This window comes from Mus pahari, chromosome 3 (genome assembly GCF_900095145.1).
Source record: "Mus pahari chromosome 3, PAHARI_EIJ_v1.1, whole genome shotgun sequence".
In the NCBI taxonomy this organism is placed as follows: Eukaryota; Metazoa; Chordata; class Mammalia; order Rodentia; family Muridae; genus Mus; species Mus pahari.
Genome location: NC_034592.1, coordinates 49,925,761 through 49,941,535, shown reverse-complemented (window position 1 = coordinate 49,941,535; position 15,775 = coordinate 49,925,761).

Here is a 15,775-nt window from a genome sequence, read left to right as displayed (position 1 = left end):
GGAGATGGACTAGTTTCTAGTCTGTATCAAATCCATGTACTGAAGCCTTTGAGAATGATCACTTGCATTGCTGTACTCGTGTGCTGTCTGGTGAGATTGTCTGGCTAATTTCTGCAGTTCAGTTCTGACTGAACAATGGCCCTGAAGTTTAGCAGGAAACGTTTCCTTGTCTATCTATAACTGGAGGTGACAGTGTTGGGAACACATGGCTAATGAACTCAAGGTAACAAGTTCAGGACTGAGTGGACCTATTCTCTTTGTTGTTTTCCAGGGTTAAGGAACACACTCCACATCACAAGCACCTTCCTAGTTCACATATGTTGTTACTCAGGAGAGCTGCACTTGACAGTGCTTGTGAGGATCAAAGCAAATCCAAATGTTCACAGACCTTCCCCAGCTTTCTCTATCCTGCACACATGGGCAATAAGAGTCTCTTCAGCCTAGAGAGAAAAACCACTTGCCACAACCTGTCTTTCTGTTACACCTGTGATAATGAAAGGGTGATCTTTCATTGTACAAACTCAACTCTCCTTGTTTTTATGAATAGATTTTGAGTTTCTTAATATTAATTCCTAATAAAGATTAGAGAATTTCTCTGATATAAAGAGAAATTGCTAAACATAGTTGTAAGGATTATTTTCTTTTCAGTTTTGCATAGTCATTTATGAAATTACGCTTGTTTGTAGCATTTAATTTCTTCTCATGTCTAAGACATGATATAAAGTACAGCAGTTCTTACACTTACTTATTTGTATGTATATGAGTGCTTTGTCTGCATGAATGAATGTGTGCCACATGTATAACTAGTGTCTGAGTAACTCAGAGAGGTGGTTGGATGCTGTAGAACTGTTCAGAATAGTTGTGAGCCACCATGTGAGTGCCGAGAATTGGACACATTCCATTGCAAGAACAAATGAACACAAATGCTGAGCCATCACTTTCACCTGAAAAATGTGATATTTTTAAGAACATAGTATTTGTTTTTAAAAAAAAAGTAACAGGAACATAACCAACAATATAATGGTAAATAGCATATGTAACTTAGGTACAGATGCCCTATCAAGATTTTATTTGCTAGCAAATTAATTACCCTTACTTATTATTATTTGTTGTTTAAGCATCACTGGTTAGTGTTAGAATAAAAGCCTCCACATGAATAGCTGGAATAACAGAAGATGCAAACAATAATGTGTATATATAAGACAAAACAAAATTTGAAAATGACATTTCAAAGGTCTAAGACTACTCAAACAAGGTTAACTAGCATATTATTCTAGAAATATCTATGTATATATTAGAAGTGTTATTATTGCTGGACATGGTTGGGTATGCCTTTAAACTCAGCACTGATATGTATGGCATTTGCCGGCAGCCAGGACTACATGGTGAGACCCTCCTTCACACAAACAAATAAATACAGAAACACATACAAAAATGCAGTCCTATTATGACCAAAAGAGACATGAAGAATTTCTTACATATTCCTCCAAAAACACAAAGTAGGGCTATATTTGAAATAAAAACTGTAACAAATTATAAACAGAGTATAGAATATGAACTTGAAATATAAAATGTAAGGTATTGGTACCAGTGAATAGAAAAATAGATTAGCATATGTGATATCAGTCAATATTAATTTTATAAAGATGTATTTTAGTATAATTTATTTTAATGCAGGACTCTGGTTTAACTTTATTTGTATGAGTAAAATACATTAATAATAACCTTATAAATATTTTATATAAAATGTGTGATGCAAATCCCTCTTACTTCAAGTTTATGGTTCTGCTCCTATTTAACTTCTTCAAACAAATTCTTAGTTATATGCATAAGGAAATATGTACAATGATATCTCTCTCAGTAGCGGAGGCAAGCTGCTATACATATGTGGTGTGATTAGATACCATGAAGCGGTAAAAAGAGACTAGAAGTGCATAGAGAAAGAAGAAACCATTAAGCTTCAGTTGAAGGAAACACGCGCACATATCAGCAAACCTAACCTCTACAACTATCTTGTAATAGATGCTACCTAATGCAAAAAAACAACAAAAAAACAAAACAAAAACAATATACCCCAAACCATCCATGAAAGAATCTTTTCATATTACTGTGTATACCTAAGTAGAGGAACAGAAAAGAAAAGAAGAATAAAAGGAAGGAGAGAGGACAAAAGAAGAGAGACTTAGCCTTGCAGGGATGGGAGATGCTAATGTGTCATGACCTGAAGAATTTAGCTCGCTCCTTTTCACCTGAGGTTATAAAAGAAAGAAAGCAAAGCAGGAGGAAAGGAAAGGGAAAGGAAAAGAGGAGGGAAGGTGCAAGCCGCATGTGAATTCTATACCGTGGAAATTGTTAGGGAATGCCATTTCCTGCTTAAGTGTTTAAGACAAAAATAAGGAGAATTTGCTTAGCTTGCCTGCTGACATCTTCAGGTTTAGAGGGAAAATGGGGTACAAAATGTGTTCTGTGCTTTGAGCACAGTCACTGCAGGTTCTCAGTCCTCATCAGTTCCTTACACACATTCTGGGAAGAGGAGATTTAGATTATTTTAATTCGGAAACTTTTCCTGATAAAGCTATTTGTATGATGACATGCCCACATGACTTCGAATACATTCAGTGAACTATTAGAATCTTAAAAGAGTACTTTGCGTACATTGAGCTTGATTAGAAAAAGTACAGCTGATTGCCCTACAGCTAAACTCTTTATTAATCTGTACCAGGCAATTTCTAGTTTTAAATTCATAGGCATTTAGAAAATTAATCCTTCACAGAGAGAGGATAATTCAGGTGGTGAACTTAGGAGAAGGAAGGCCTTCTGGGTATTTACTTTGGACACATTATCCCCAGCAGACCTGAATGAAGAGCACTCTGTTCCATTTGCTGCAAAATCCTTTCAGCAAGTCAAGTTCAGATGCTGGCCTTCCCAGACATACGGTAAAAGAATAAATCTTACATTTACACAGTCCTTTGCATTTCAAAATCCTAAATTGCTTTGTGTTGTACATCTGATTTACATGAACACAAGTAAAAAATAAGAGAGTGTAGGTGCAAAGCAACCTTGAAGCTGCTACCATACCACCAAACCCAGTCATTCTTCAATGACTGTAGAAAGCTTTGTTGACAGGATAATCTTTGGCAGAGAAACCAACTGGGACATTGCACAGATATGATATAGGGACTTTGTTTGTTTGTTTGTTTGTTTGTTTGAGACAGGGTTTCTCTATATAGCCCTGGCTGTCCTGGAACTCACTCTGTAGACCAGGTTGACCTCGAACTCAGAAATCTGCCTGCTTCTGTCTCCCAAGTGCTGGGATTAAAGGCAGGAACGTCAGGTGATCCGCTCAGTTCAGTTGTCAAGAGAGTTTCATGGTATCAACTTCCGAGTTCAGAACTCACGTCTCGGCGCACGAGTACATGAATCCAAACTTGTTTCTGCAGGAAAGACGGTAGAGGGCTTAACCCTCTATGAGGTACCAATGCCCGCTATTCCTGGTTTTGTTTTGCTTTTGTGCGGTGGGGGTGGGGTGTCAAGGCAACCCCCTAAAACTGACCTCAACCTCAAAACAAAACCAAGGGTAATTTGAACTCCTGCTCTTCCCCCTCCCAGCTCCCATGTGTTTGGAAAACATGCATTCAGCTTCATGATTAGCTTACGTATACTTTCCACTGTAAGTAACAAAAATAAGTTTAGAATATATTACAAAATCTGTGTGTATTCTTCTCTAAGCTCTAAGTCCTCTTCTGAGGTGGTATCACTAAATCTTTATTTTAAGAGGATAGTAAACAATCGATCTGGAAACCCAGGGCCAAGCATAAAAAAAAAAAAAACAATTATTTACTTCATGTGTTTGTTTATAACCTACATATTTAAACTCTCAGAATATATCATAGTAACAATTGCACCCAAAGCCATGTATAAATGCATGTATAATTATATGCCTATCACATGAAAACATAAATATAAGTAAAACTTGAAGCTAATAGATGCATGTACAACTTTGTTTTTGCAAATTATCTTCATTTGTCTAGAGGAAGAAAATGTTTTGTTACACATTTTTTAAAAAAAATAATTATTATATGTAAGTACACTGTAGCTGTCTTCAGACACTCCAGAAGAGGGCATCAGATCTCATTATAGATGGTTGTGAGCCACCATGTGGTTGCTGGGATTTGAACTCAGGACCTTTGGAAGAGCAGTCAGTGCTCTTAACTGCTGAGCCATCTCTCCAGCCCTTGTTACACATTTATAAAATTATATATATATGTATATATATATAATTTTAATATAATATATAATATAATATATTTATATTATATTATATATATTTAATATAATATATATAATAAGTGATACATATATATCACTTATTCACCCTAAAAACATTCTCAGAAAAGATAATGGATGATACATAAACATATTCAAATGCATCTTTTCTCTCCTCTCTAATACTGGTGCTAATGAGAATTATGAAGGAACTGATTTTGAAGTCAGATGATTATGTTGCTCAGGAGTCTGCTGGAAAATTAAAACCATCGTCTGAAACAGGGGACATGTCAAAGTCCACCTGTGTTTTCTTTCTGTTGTAATCTAAGAAAAACTTTTGAAGCTAATAACAATTTTCAATGTGAGTCTATATTGGAGAGTGCATCTCAGTGAATGTGTGAGTCTAATATTTTGATACACATAGGGTGGTGGAACTGCATTACCTAAATGTGTGTATCAAGATGTGTATGCCTATTGTTTATTAATAGTTTACTGATGTAGGAAAACTCCCTGGCTTGAGGTAAGTTTACCTGTGTTTGTATTTGTTTCATATCTGCTAATGAGATGATAACCAAGGATAACTAACTTACTTTGTTGACAACTTTTATTCCCAGTGTGTAACTTACTGACGACAGATTAGTCTTCATATTTTCTATAAGTCTTGTAAAGATCCTAGAGAAAGATCACTATTAGAAATAGGTAGCTTCAAAGGCTGTTGCCCACTAGAGGCCAATTCTGACTAGCCTGTGACACCCTAACAGCAATGGATACTTCTCCAGCCCTCCAGGTTTCTAAGCATCCTCAAATAGCACAGTGGATGAGAGAGATGATGGTGTTCAGTTTGACAGGAACACCAGATGATCATCTTTTACTCTTTTATTTTAAACATACAAATTACTATTTTTCTCAGCACACATATGAGCAAAGTGGATGGTTCAAATGTTCGTTTCCACCTATTATCTGCGACTGCACTAAAGAAGCACTGGTCAGCTTGCCTTCATTTGTCCTCCAGACACTGCTGAGGTGTGAGGCCAGGCCAATTGGGGTTAAAGCAGGCAGGGAACCAAGACAGCTGGGGAATGTTAGGAGTGATCCAGGGCCAGCCAGGAGAAGTCAGCTGAAAACCAGGCAGAGCGGCTGAGCAATGTGTGTTGAGGAATCAGTCTAACCCTGTCCAGGATTCTTTGTAGATTTAATTAGGTTTTTGTTTAAAATTCCAGAGTAAGAGAAGTCTGCTCAGCTTTGATGCAAAAATTGGCAGGCAAACACGCTGTTATTTTTTCAAAAGTAATATTATGGAAGTGGTTATGAACTTCTGAAAATCGGTCATGACCAAAAAAAATGGTATTTATATGATATAGCATGCAAGTGTTTTCTTACTGATTAAATTAAAGCAAAAACCAAAACAGAACATGATGTTTCCTTGAAGAACTAATGCCTAGATTGTAGACTGCTGGTCTGAACCCTGCTTTTCTCTGTCTCACTTTCCAATGCCTTTCTGTGCTTCCTGGTTGATTTTCCAAATATTCGCACTCCAATTCTTGTCACTGAGTCTATTTGTTAGACCTAAATCAAATCAGACCAATGTTTAGTAATGACTTAAACTAATCCTTATCTCACAGGAAGGTTTTACACACACACTCACACACACATGCACACAAACACATATGACTCTGTAATAGAGTGACAAAGTGAAACTTAATTTGATTTACCACATTAAATACCCCCCAAAATTAACAACTCAAAAATTTTTCAACAATTTTACGTGTCATAATTATGCAAATATGCAAAGTGCTTAATAAAGATCCATGGCAGTTTAAATAATGAGCTACAGCTCTTGTGCTCAGTTGGATAATACCAGTATATTGAGAAGCAAGGAAGTTTGAGATTCTCCTGGGTGCACTAGTATGGGAGATGCTGATTCATAGTTGTACATTCCTTCACAGCAACCTAGAGAAAAGCACATGGCTCAACTGGGGAAAGGAGAGCGTCCCATGAAAAGAATAATAACGTTATCTTAAAACTAAATTTCCACTATACAGCTCTTGCATTCAAACACAAATTTGTAAGGAATAAAAAGTAACAAAGTCTGACTTCATAGAGATAAATTTTCAAGGTGTCTTGACATTAGATGTTCCTTTGTCTTTCCCAAAAGCCAGAATTTGGTGAATTCCAATGAAGTCACAAGGTACAGCATAGCAATGGAATTAATTTGCTGGATAGTCTTGCTTTCCTGGAAAGCCACGGTACAGGAAAACATAGGTTCTTTTTGCTTTTGAAAGGTAAGACATCTTCATATTCAATTGTAATTCTTTCTGAATAACTTTTTTAATATTTGAGAATTTCATACATGAATACTGTATTTATACCATTTCTAAATCACTCCCTCTGTAACTCTTCCATGTCACTCTTACAGCATATTAAGTCATTGACTCTTCTATAGTCTTCTTGTAATACACACACACACACACACACACACACACACACACAAACTTATTGTGTGCACCAGTATTGCTGTTGTCAACAAATACTTAAAGCTGACCACTTTGGAATGGAGAACCTATCCGTGGTCAGCTACACCGGCAAGGCTGATTCTCTTTTCTCAGCAGCAATTGTTTCTCTGTGGTCTTCATCTAGGGATGGGACTGTGTGAAAATGTTCTCTCCACATCGGCGATCCTTTTGATGTGTTCATTATGCAGGTTTTGTTGAGGTCACCATTGCTGTGAAATTTTCATGTAGCTTCGATGTCACATCTAGAAGATCCTATTTGGAAACACAGGCTCTGGTCCTCTGGATCTTACAGTCATTCTAGCTTCTTTATTCACTATGTTCCCTGAGCCTTACTTAAAGATGTGATTATTGTGGTTGGATAACCACACAATTAGCTATTCTATGTAGTTTTACAAGCTGTAGACCTTTGTAGTAGCCTCTGTCTACTCAAAAAGAAACTTCTTGCATGAGGGACAAGAGCTACCATTATCTGTGGGTAGAAGGCAAATCCTGTTTTAGTACACACTAAGTCCACATAGTACTTTCAGTCTCTACATGACACTGCATAGCCTCTCAGATGACACATCTTTGAAGAATACCTGCTGTCTCTCACCCAACAACCCCACAGTTAGAGGTATGAATTCAGGACCACCTTCTCTCTTCTCTGCTGAAATTTCTGTGCTTTGATCTTGCACAGGTTTTGTGCATGCTACAGCAGCGTCTGTGAGTTCATACGTACAACTTCAATGTTATAATGGAAAACACCATTCTGATTTTAATTAGAAACATTAACTGTCAGATAGCATAGTGACTCTCTCTCACTCTCTCTCTCTCATTCTGTGTGTGTGTGTGTGTGTGTGTGTGTGTGCAACAATTTAATGCCTTGGTAAAAGGCATAAAATTTCAAAGAGGTCTGGAAGGGGAACAAAAGCTAGAAAGCTTTTTAAAAAGCAAAGTTGTGTTTGTGGGGATCAGATAAGTAAAGTAACTGAGCTCTGCTGGAGAAGTCATAGCAAGTCAGGCTACAGGCTACCAGGTTACAGGTTATAGTAGATACGCATACTTGAGTTCAGTTGCATAGGTGAAAGAACAATATGGATTCCAAGTAATATGGGTGGATGGATGAACACTGCTCCAGACTGGTGGAGAGAGCATCAGCATAAGGCAATTTGCATTGGCTGTGACCCAGCAGCAGTCTCTACAATAGTCATAAGTTCTCTGAAAAACTCTAACACACACACACACACACACACACACACACACACACGAGTTAGATGATAAGTAGATAGGATCATCAATGTGTGATCCAGGTGCAGGAGTTTACTTTACTTAGTGTGGACTAAGTAAATCCTTGGTCCTGTTTTTTTCTGATAGCATTTTAATATGTCCATGTCCTTCTATAGTCCAACTTACTTATATTAAAGTTTTCAAAATAATTCAGTCTCTGGGGTACTGAGGACAATCCAGTTTAATGAAAGAATCTTACAATCTGTTGGGCTTCCATTGTACCAGTGCTTTCCCTTCCTTTCTCCTTAAGGTATGTGAGTTACATTTTTTTCCAACTCAGGCATCAGGTCAACTGAAGATTTTGTAAACAGGATATTGGGAAACTAGACCTAGTTTAATTTCCTGACTGTAAAACCAAGTGCCAGGATCAGGACACATCCAAAGTTATGCATGAGACATGGGAAAGGCCACCCAGTTGCCCAAGGGCCTTAACACAGTATAGAAGGGACCAGTGAAATGATACCTAACTAGATTGCCCCAATAAGAAGCACAATACCTTCTGGTGCTCTAGGGGTAGATACACTTCCCTCATCCCATTGTAGTGACAGCCAATGGAAATCATGGTTTTGTTATTTTTAGCCTTATTTACTTTATTTGAGAAGGAAAGACTGAGGTTCCATAAACTTTGCGAAGGCCTGAATTTAGGATTTCATCCTCTTCAAGGACAAAGAATTGAAAAAATAAACTAATCTGAAATAAGTCAGCTATAGATTAACAATTATGACCTTGGAGTTTGGCTCACAGAAGTGTAGTTAGGCATGTATGCATCTGTGTCCATGACTTAAATTTCTAAATGATCACTGCCTTCCAGAAGAGAAGTTCCAGACATGATTGATACAGATGAATTTTTAATAAATGGTGAGAAGCTGGAGGGATCCTGGTGTGAGCTTATTTTATTCAATTTTATTCCTTGACTTTTTAAGGAGTAGAACATCTTTTTATATTATGCAGTCTATCAGATAAATATAGAACCATAAATTCTACTGCTTCATCTTTAAAACAAAATAGGATTTCAAATGGTTAGATTTATGAACTTTCATCCTTTCCTTGTATGAGCTAACATGAGAGATGACTGCATGTCATTTCAGAAAGGGTTTCACAGTGTTCACAATTATCAGTGCATTGTTTTATTAATATTTGCACATCTGTTAAATAACGTTTACAACACAACTTTATAAATCCATTACATAGATAAATGTTTTGATTATCTTTTATTGTTTATTTTTTATCTTTGGGGATTCATTACATTGAATATACCTTTCAAACCATAATCTACAGCTTAATTAAGCCTTACAGTTATAAATTTTGAAGCAACATATTAAGAGAGAAGTTATTGCTTTTGGGGGTACAATATTACTAATGAATGTTTTGCTCTCCAGCATCTTCACTGGTATAAAATTCTAAATCTAGCCAAAGGAAACTGTCTTCGATTTCACTATTCAGAGATCATAAGTCAACTTTTTATGTACTACAAGCTTCTTAGGAATAAAATCCAAACCCATTGATGGCTGAGTAAATTTCACAGCTTGTAGAAAAGACACATATCATTGTAATGTGTGAAATTTTAATCAAAAATGTTATGAAGGAGGAAGGTAAACTGACTGGTATAATTAATGTGTTCTGACACGGGGATTTAGCCAGCACATTTATAGACTGTGCTGGTCCCTGTTAACTGTTCCATTGCTTAAGGCCTGTCAGTATTGGAGGAGCTACTGTAGTAGGGTTTCAACACAAGACACATTTTACTGAGAAGTCAGTTTTGTTATCACTTGAAATGTAAAGTCATCTCTTCCTTGGCTTTTCCATTAATATTTAGTTAGGTTTCATGGATGTTTGCTGATAGGACAAACATCTTCGTATTATAAAGAATTATCATATAAAATTAAATTGTATGCACTTTCTATTAAAATAAATCAACTTAAATTCTATGGCTCTGCTACTTAACTGCTATCTGATATGTTAAAGGTCAGCACAATTTTATTTAGATAATGAAGAAATTAGGAAATTTCATTTGGCAGCACATCCTAACAAAATATCCTCATACAATGCCACAGATTTTTCAGAATTAAATAATATTTGCTTGATCCCAGAGTAAACAATGCGCTGCTCCATTCAGAAAACAAATTGATTTGTCACAGGACATCCCCAATATACTTATAATTGGGAAATAATATCTAGTTCATCAACAAATTTTAAAATGTTGCTGAATTTTTCCTAAAAGAACCCCCATGCCAGACACCAGTTTTGATAGTGTCTGTGTATTTCAAAGACACTCTTGTGGAAATTATAGCAGATTTGGTTCCTGGCTCTGCTGTGTCAATCTCCTGCTGAGATCTACTGAGAAGTCTCTCAGAGCACTGCCAGTGTGGTTGTGCAGTAGACAAAAGACATACCTGAAAGGGGAAGACAGATATGCCACTTAAATTAAATAGGAAATGAATTGGCCGGCAAGTTGGCATGTCTGCTGAGACAAATCATGGACAACATGTCTCTCAACAACAAAACTTATTTGTTTTCTCTTGCCAACAGATTCATCACTGCCCAGGCAAAACAGGCAAAATACATTAGTGTCATGGTAAACTGATAAAGAGAAGTGCCTCAATCTAGCATCCTCAATGGCGAAAGTCTTAGGGCAGTATTGATCTGTGTTATATAAATCTTGTTTTCTGTCTGCAGAAGTGAATCAGGAATGACCCGGAAGGTTAACAAACATTGTAATGTCTTTCAGCTGGGGCAGATGCCTGTGAGCTCTACACATTGTATTTGGTCAAGTTCCATCTCGTCATTTTACAGCCAAGAAGCTTAACTAATTGCTGGCAATCATAAGATGGTTTGGTGGAAGGGGATAAGTCCTACAGGTTTTGCCTCCTCTTTACATCCCTTCTTTCTCCCTATATTTCTCTCCCCTCCCTTAGGTCTTAACAAGCAAGCACTCAAAGCCAAGCAGCGGGAAAACAATCAACACTGAATTAGTCAGCAGGAGTCTTCACTTCCTTGAAAGTTTATGTAATTGGCATGCCCTGCTCCTGCACTGCCAAGAACAGACCTGATTAAGCTGATGCACTTTGTCTCAGTAAGTTTGACAAAGACGTCTTCCCATTCTTCTGAGTTACATGTCAGCATAGGTGCATAGCATGATTTTCTTCTTCTCATAAAGAGCCAGGGCTAAATATGTATCCTGTGAGAAGAAAAAAATAACAATATATATTTATTATATATATTATATATATATATTATATATATAATAAATCTTTCTACAGCCATAACTAATTTTTACCATTGAAACTCTTTTTAATAATTTTCACCTTTCAAACTTTGCATTCTAACTTTTAAAATCCCTTATAGAGCTGTGGAGAATGAGTCTTTCCCTTATTTGGAAAATGTGCCTTTATGGCGAAAAAAATAAGAGCCCAGCAATAGATAGCATAAAGCTTTGGCATTTTATTTACATTTGTTCTCACTAATGTCCCTTTGTCATAACCCTAAATCAAATTATAGGTTTGAACTTGGCTTATATTATGAAAGCTAAAAGAGAGCAGTGGCTGGGAGGTTAGTCCACACATCTATTACGTCATAATTGATAATATAAAGGCAAGATTCAAGGAACTGATGGCGTTCCTCTTTCTTCTCCCCTTTTGTCATAGAAAGGTCAAGCTCGTTTTCAACATTTTTATGTATGTCATTCTCAATATAGTAACAGAATCTCTTATGGAAAACAATGTAAGTAAATGTCTTCGCGATGCTACTGGTCACCTGATCAAAAGCCAATGTTGAAAAACACTTCTAATGACTGTCTCTTATGCATCAGTGCACCTACTAATGAGCTGCCAGAGAAGGCTTTGTAAAGCTTTGCTAAGATAGAGCAGGAATGTGAGAATCAGGAAAGAACTTCCCTGCTGTGATCCCTGCCTTTCTAACAGGGAGCCTGGACTTGGAGCAGCTAATGAGCATGCTGGAGAGAGTGTCCAAGCCAATGCAGGCTGGAGACAATTCACCAGTCTGCTTTCAGAACCAGGGTATGATGGATGACAGGAAGACACTCAACAGTAGCTTTTCTTTAAATAATTTAGGTATTTATTGATTTTCCCTCGCTATCCCCATATTTTTCCTTAGCCTCTGCATTTTATTTTCTTTTGGTGGTTTCTCACGCCATTGGGGAAAAGAAAGGGCTAAAAATTACTCTATCATCTTATTCTGTCACCCACAAATGTAAGATTAATGCCATTATGTCATATCATAGCAATAAGGAATACCTAATTAATTTTTTATGTGGGGAAAAGAAATATGTGGCTTTTGGAGGGGATATTTACAAAATGAGGCTGTTCAAATGAATAGCTTCTAAAAAGCCAACACGTGGCTTATTTAAATGAAAGGAATTCAATATGTGGCATGCATCCTGAGGTTTAAAACAATGTAGCTGGCATAAGTTAAAGGCCTTCACCCCCTAGCAATGCCTTGTTCAACATCTTTACCCATAGGCAAACCCCAGCAGGATCCCTATAGAGAACGCTTACTTAACTTGGTTTGTAGAAATTCCTTGCCTACGAATGAAATAGTTAACTGCAGGATACCTTTCAAGTTCAATGCTAAGCTGTTCACATTACACATTTTGATGTTATGCTTCTTTTGAGTTTTCCTAGAGGCAATTTCCCTAGTTAATGTTTTTTAGTCAAACAAAATTACAGAATACAAACTGTGTAATTTTACCAATTTGCAATGCCACAGCCATCCTCCAAAGAGAATCAACATCTCCATCCATTAATTACAATCCTGACGATCTGCTGGCCTCCCAGGAGGCAGCCTGTGCAGTTCACATGGGCTACTGCTATCTGCTCCTTCCAGTTGCCAGTGTTCCTATTTTCCACAGCTCACCCTTGCATTTCCTCAGGTTGATACAGCATACCATGGGAAATCGCCAGCTCCGTGGCAACTGGGGAGATAAGAATGCACTGGGCCTCCACAACCCCTTTTATCCAAGGATCTCCAAAGAGCTTTATAAAAATCTAGTTTTTAATCCTCTGAATACCCCTGTGAGATAGGTATTAGCCTGACTTTACTAACAGAGCTAAAAACAGGGAACATCTACCTGCCTTTCAGTCCCAGCAAACCATTTTGGGATGGAATGTGGTACCAGGAGAGCTTGATTTCTGAACCTAATTCTGACCCTTTGGAGAGATGGTTGAAAGTAGTGTTTCCTGACTGCTAACCTAAGAAGAGATGTATAAAAGCAGTGTGGCTTGTTTGGATTTGATTTTCATTTTAGTTTTCTTGATTTTTTTTTCTCTCTCAAGAAAAGACAACACAAAGGTAATACAACCACTCATGCCAAGTAAATAATGTTCAATGGTAGTTTTGATGTGAGGTTTGTCCTCAGCATAACTTTATATTCTCAAAGTTGTATCCCAAATTTCCATTATTTTGTGTGGTAAAAGCTTTGCTAAAAAGTCAGTGGGAAATGTCCATCGATCAGTGCAGCTTTTTGAACAAACTTCATCTCTACTCAGAGCTACAAAAGATGTGAAAATTTTCTACATTCAGTAAACCAACATTCTAAGCAGAGAGAAAAATTAACTAACGCACTGAACAAATCATTCACATAGCATGCACATAGCCTGCTGGCCAAAGTTCTGAACCCAACTAGCGATAGGGATAAATCTTGCTTGCTCTTCTAGAGAAAATGCTAGCAAATAGTTACTCACCACAAATATGGCACCAATAACTCACCAAAGATGATTCCATCTAACTCTGGCTTGGTGAACCAATGAGTTCATTAGTGTTGTCTGTACGAACATCAGTGAGTGATTAATTACAGTCATGTGGATGGTGTCACAATAGCTACATAGCCAAAATGTCCCAACTCAACATGGCAAAGTCTCTGGAAGGCCACATAGGCGACTACTCTTTTTGTTGGTTAACCTTCCTCTGTAGATTACAACACCTCCCATGGCCATTTGTAGATGGGACACAGTAACATGCAACTGGGGTAGGTGTGGGACAGTGGCTGAGATCTTCGGTAGAGTCTAATGGTCCTTCACACCACTTGTTTCTATGAAGAAGTGGCAAAAGGCCCAGTCCTCTAGAGTCTCCTGTGGAGAATCACAGCTGTTCTTTTGAAAATGGTAATGGCTGTATAAGGCTGTGGGCAGGGTTCCAAGACACCAAAAGATGGAAGAAAAAGTCTACTTGTTTATTTTTCACCTAATAGCAAAATATGTCTTCAATTCAAGAGTACTTCTTTAGGCTGGGATGATGGCTTAAGGCTCTGCAGCTCTTCCAGAGGATCCAATTTGGTTCCGAGGGCTATGTCTGGCTCACAGATACCTATAATAATAGTTTTGGGGAACCTAATGCCTCCTTCTGACCTCCAAGGGTAATTAAATATACCTGGTATACATATATAAATCACACAGTTATAAAAGCTTTAAATGCATTTTTAAAAAATAGTGCTTTCATGCTAAGATATAATCTTGAAACAGCATGGAAATTCCCCTTTATTAATAGGAGCTGAAGACCCAGGTTCAGTAGACACTATATAGGCTTAGTCCTATGTAGCCTAACATTTCATCTCAGTGAGTTTGTTTTAATGTGAAATTTAATCTCTCTTTTTTATTTGTCATCTGGAGTTCAAGCTTAACCCACTGCAGGCTAGACAAACACTCTTCCCACTGAGCTGTAGTCTCAGCACTGAAGACTTATCACTTAACCTGAGCTTCTTCACCAAGTACATGTAATGTTCTGTTTAATTTTCTCCCATTTCAGATCAGTGCTGTTCTTAGCTATTCTGTGGCTATCTCAAAACATAGATTATCACCTACTAAATAATTGGGGAATCTGCTTTTGTTTCCCTTAGTCTCCAGCTTTCTAGAAAAATGTAAGTGGAGCAATATTTCTGCCACCTCAATGAAAGGAATTTTCTGACTGGAAATTCTGTTATTGGAAAGACAAGATCTCTCTGAGCTGCTAACATCCCATTATGTAAGTTCTGTATTGACTAGTTCCTTACTATCTGTTTGTATGTTTAGATTTCTTATTTTTGTCAGTAAAATATTTAAGCATATACACTCAAAAGAGTTGTATTTATATTTTCGTAATACATTTTATAGAAGATAGACATTTTGTATATAGTTTTGTATAAGACATATATTTTAAATGCACAAATATAATATTAAAATAGCAAGAAAATATTAATTTTTATTTATTTATTAGGATGACAAAATTTGTTATATTTGTTAGTGACTTTACTGTAAGATTTTAAAGGTTCTATAGAGTTGGGAATAATTTCTTATTTTTTTTAATCTTGGTTAAGATCGGACATGGTAGCATACATACCTGTAATCTCGGAACTAAGAAAAAGAATAAAGGAGAATCAGAAATCCAAGGTCACCCTTGACTAATAATTTCTAATCTATCCTGGACTACATATCTTCTTTCTTGATTAAAAACAACAAAAGCAACAACAACAAAGACAACAGTATTAAAACAAAACCAAACTATCAAATACAAAGCTAGGTTACAGTCTTCAAGCAACAATTCCCAAAAAATGAATCTAGATTCCGATTTTTTTCACTAAAAGTATCTTTTACTCACCTGCTGTAATTGTAGTCTTAGAGGCTTACTGCTGACTAAGCTCAACATTTCTAATTCTTTCTGAATTCTGGCTAGTTGGTTCAACTCTATGTTCTGGCTCAAATTCCCCTCTCCTTCTCCACCTCCCCTTTATCCCCCCCCCC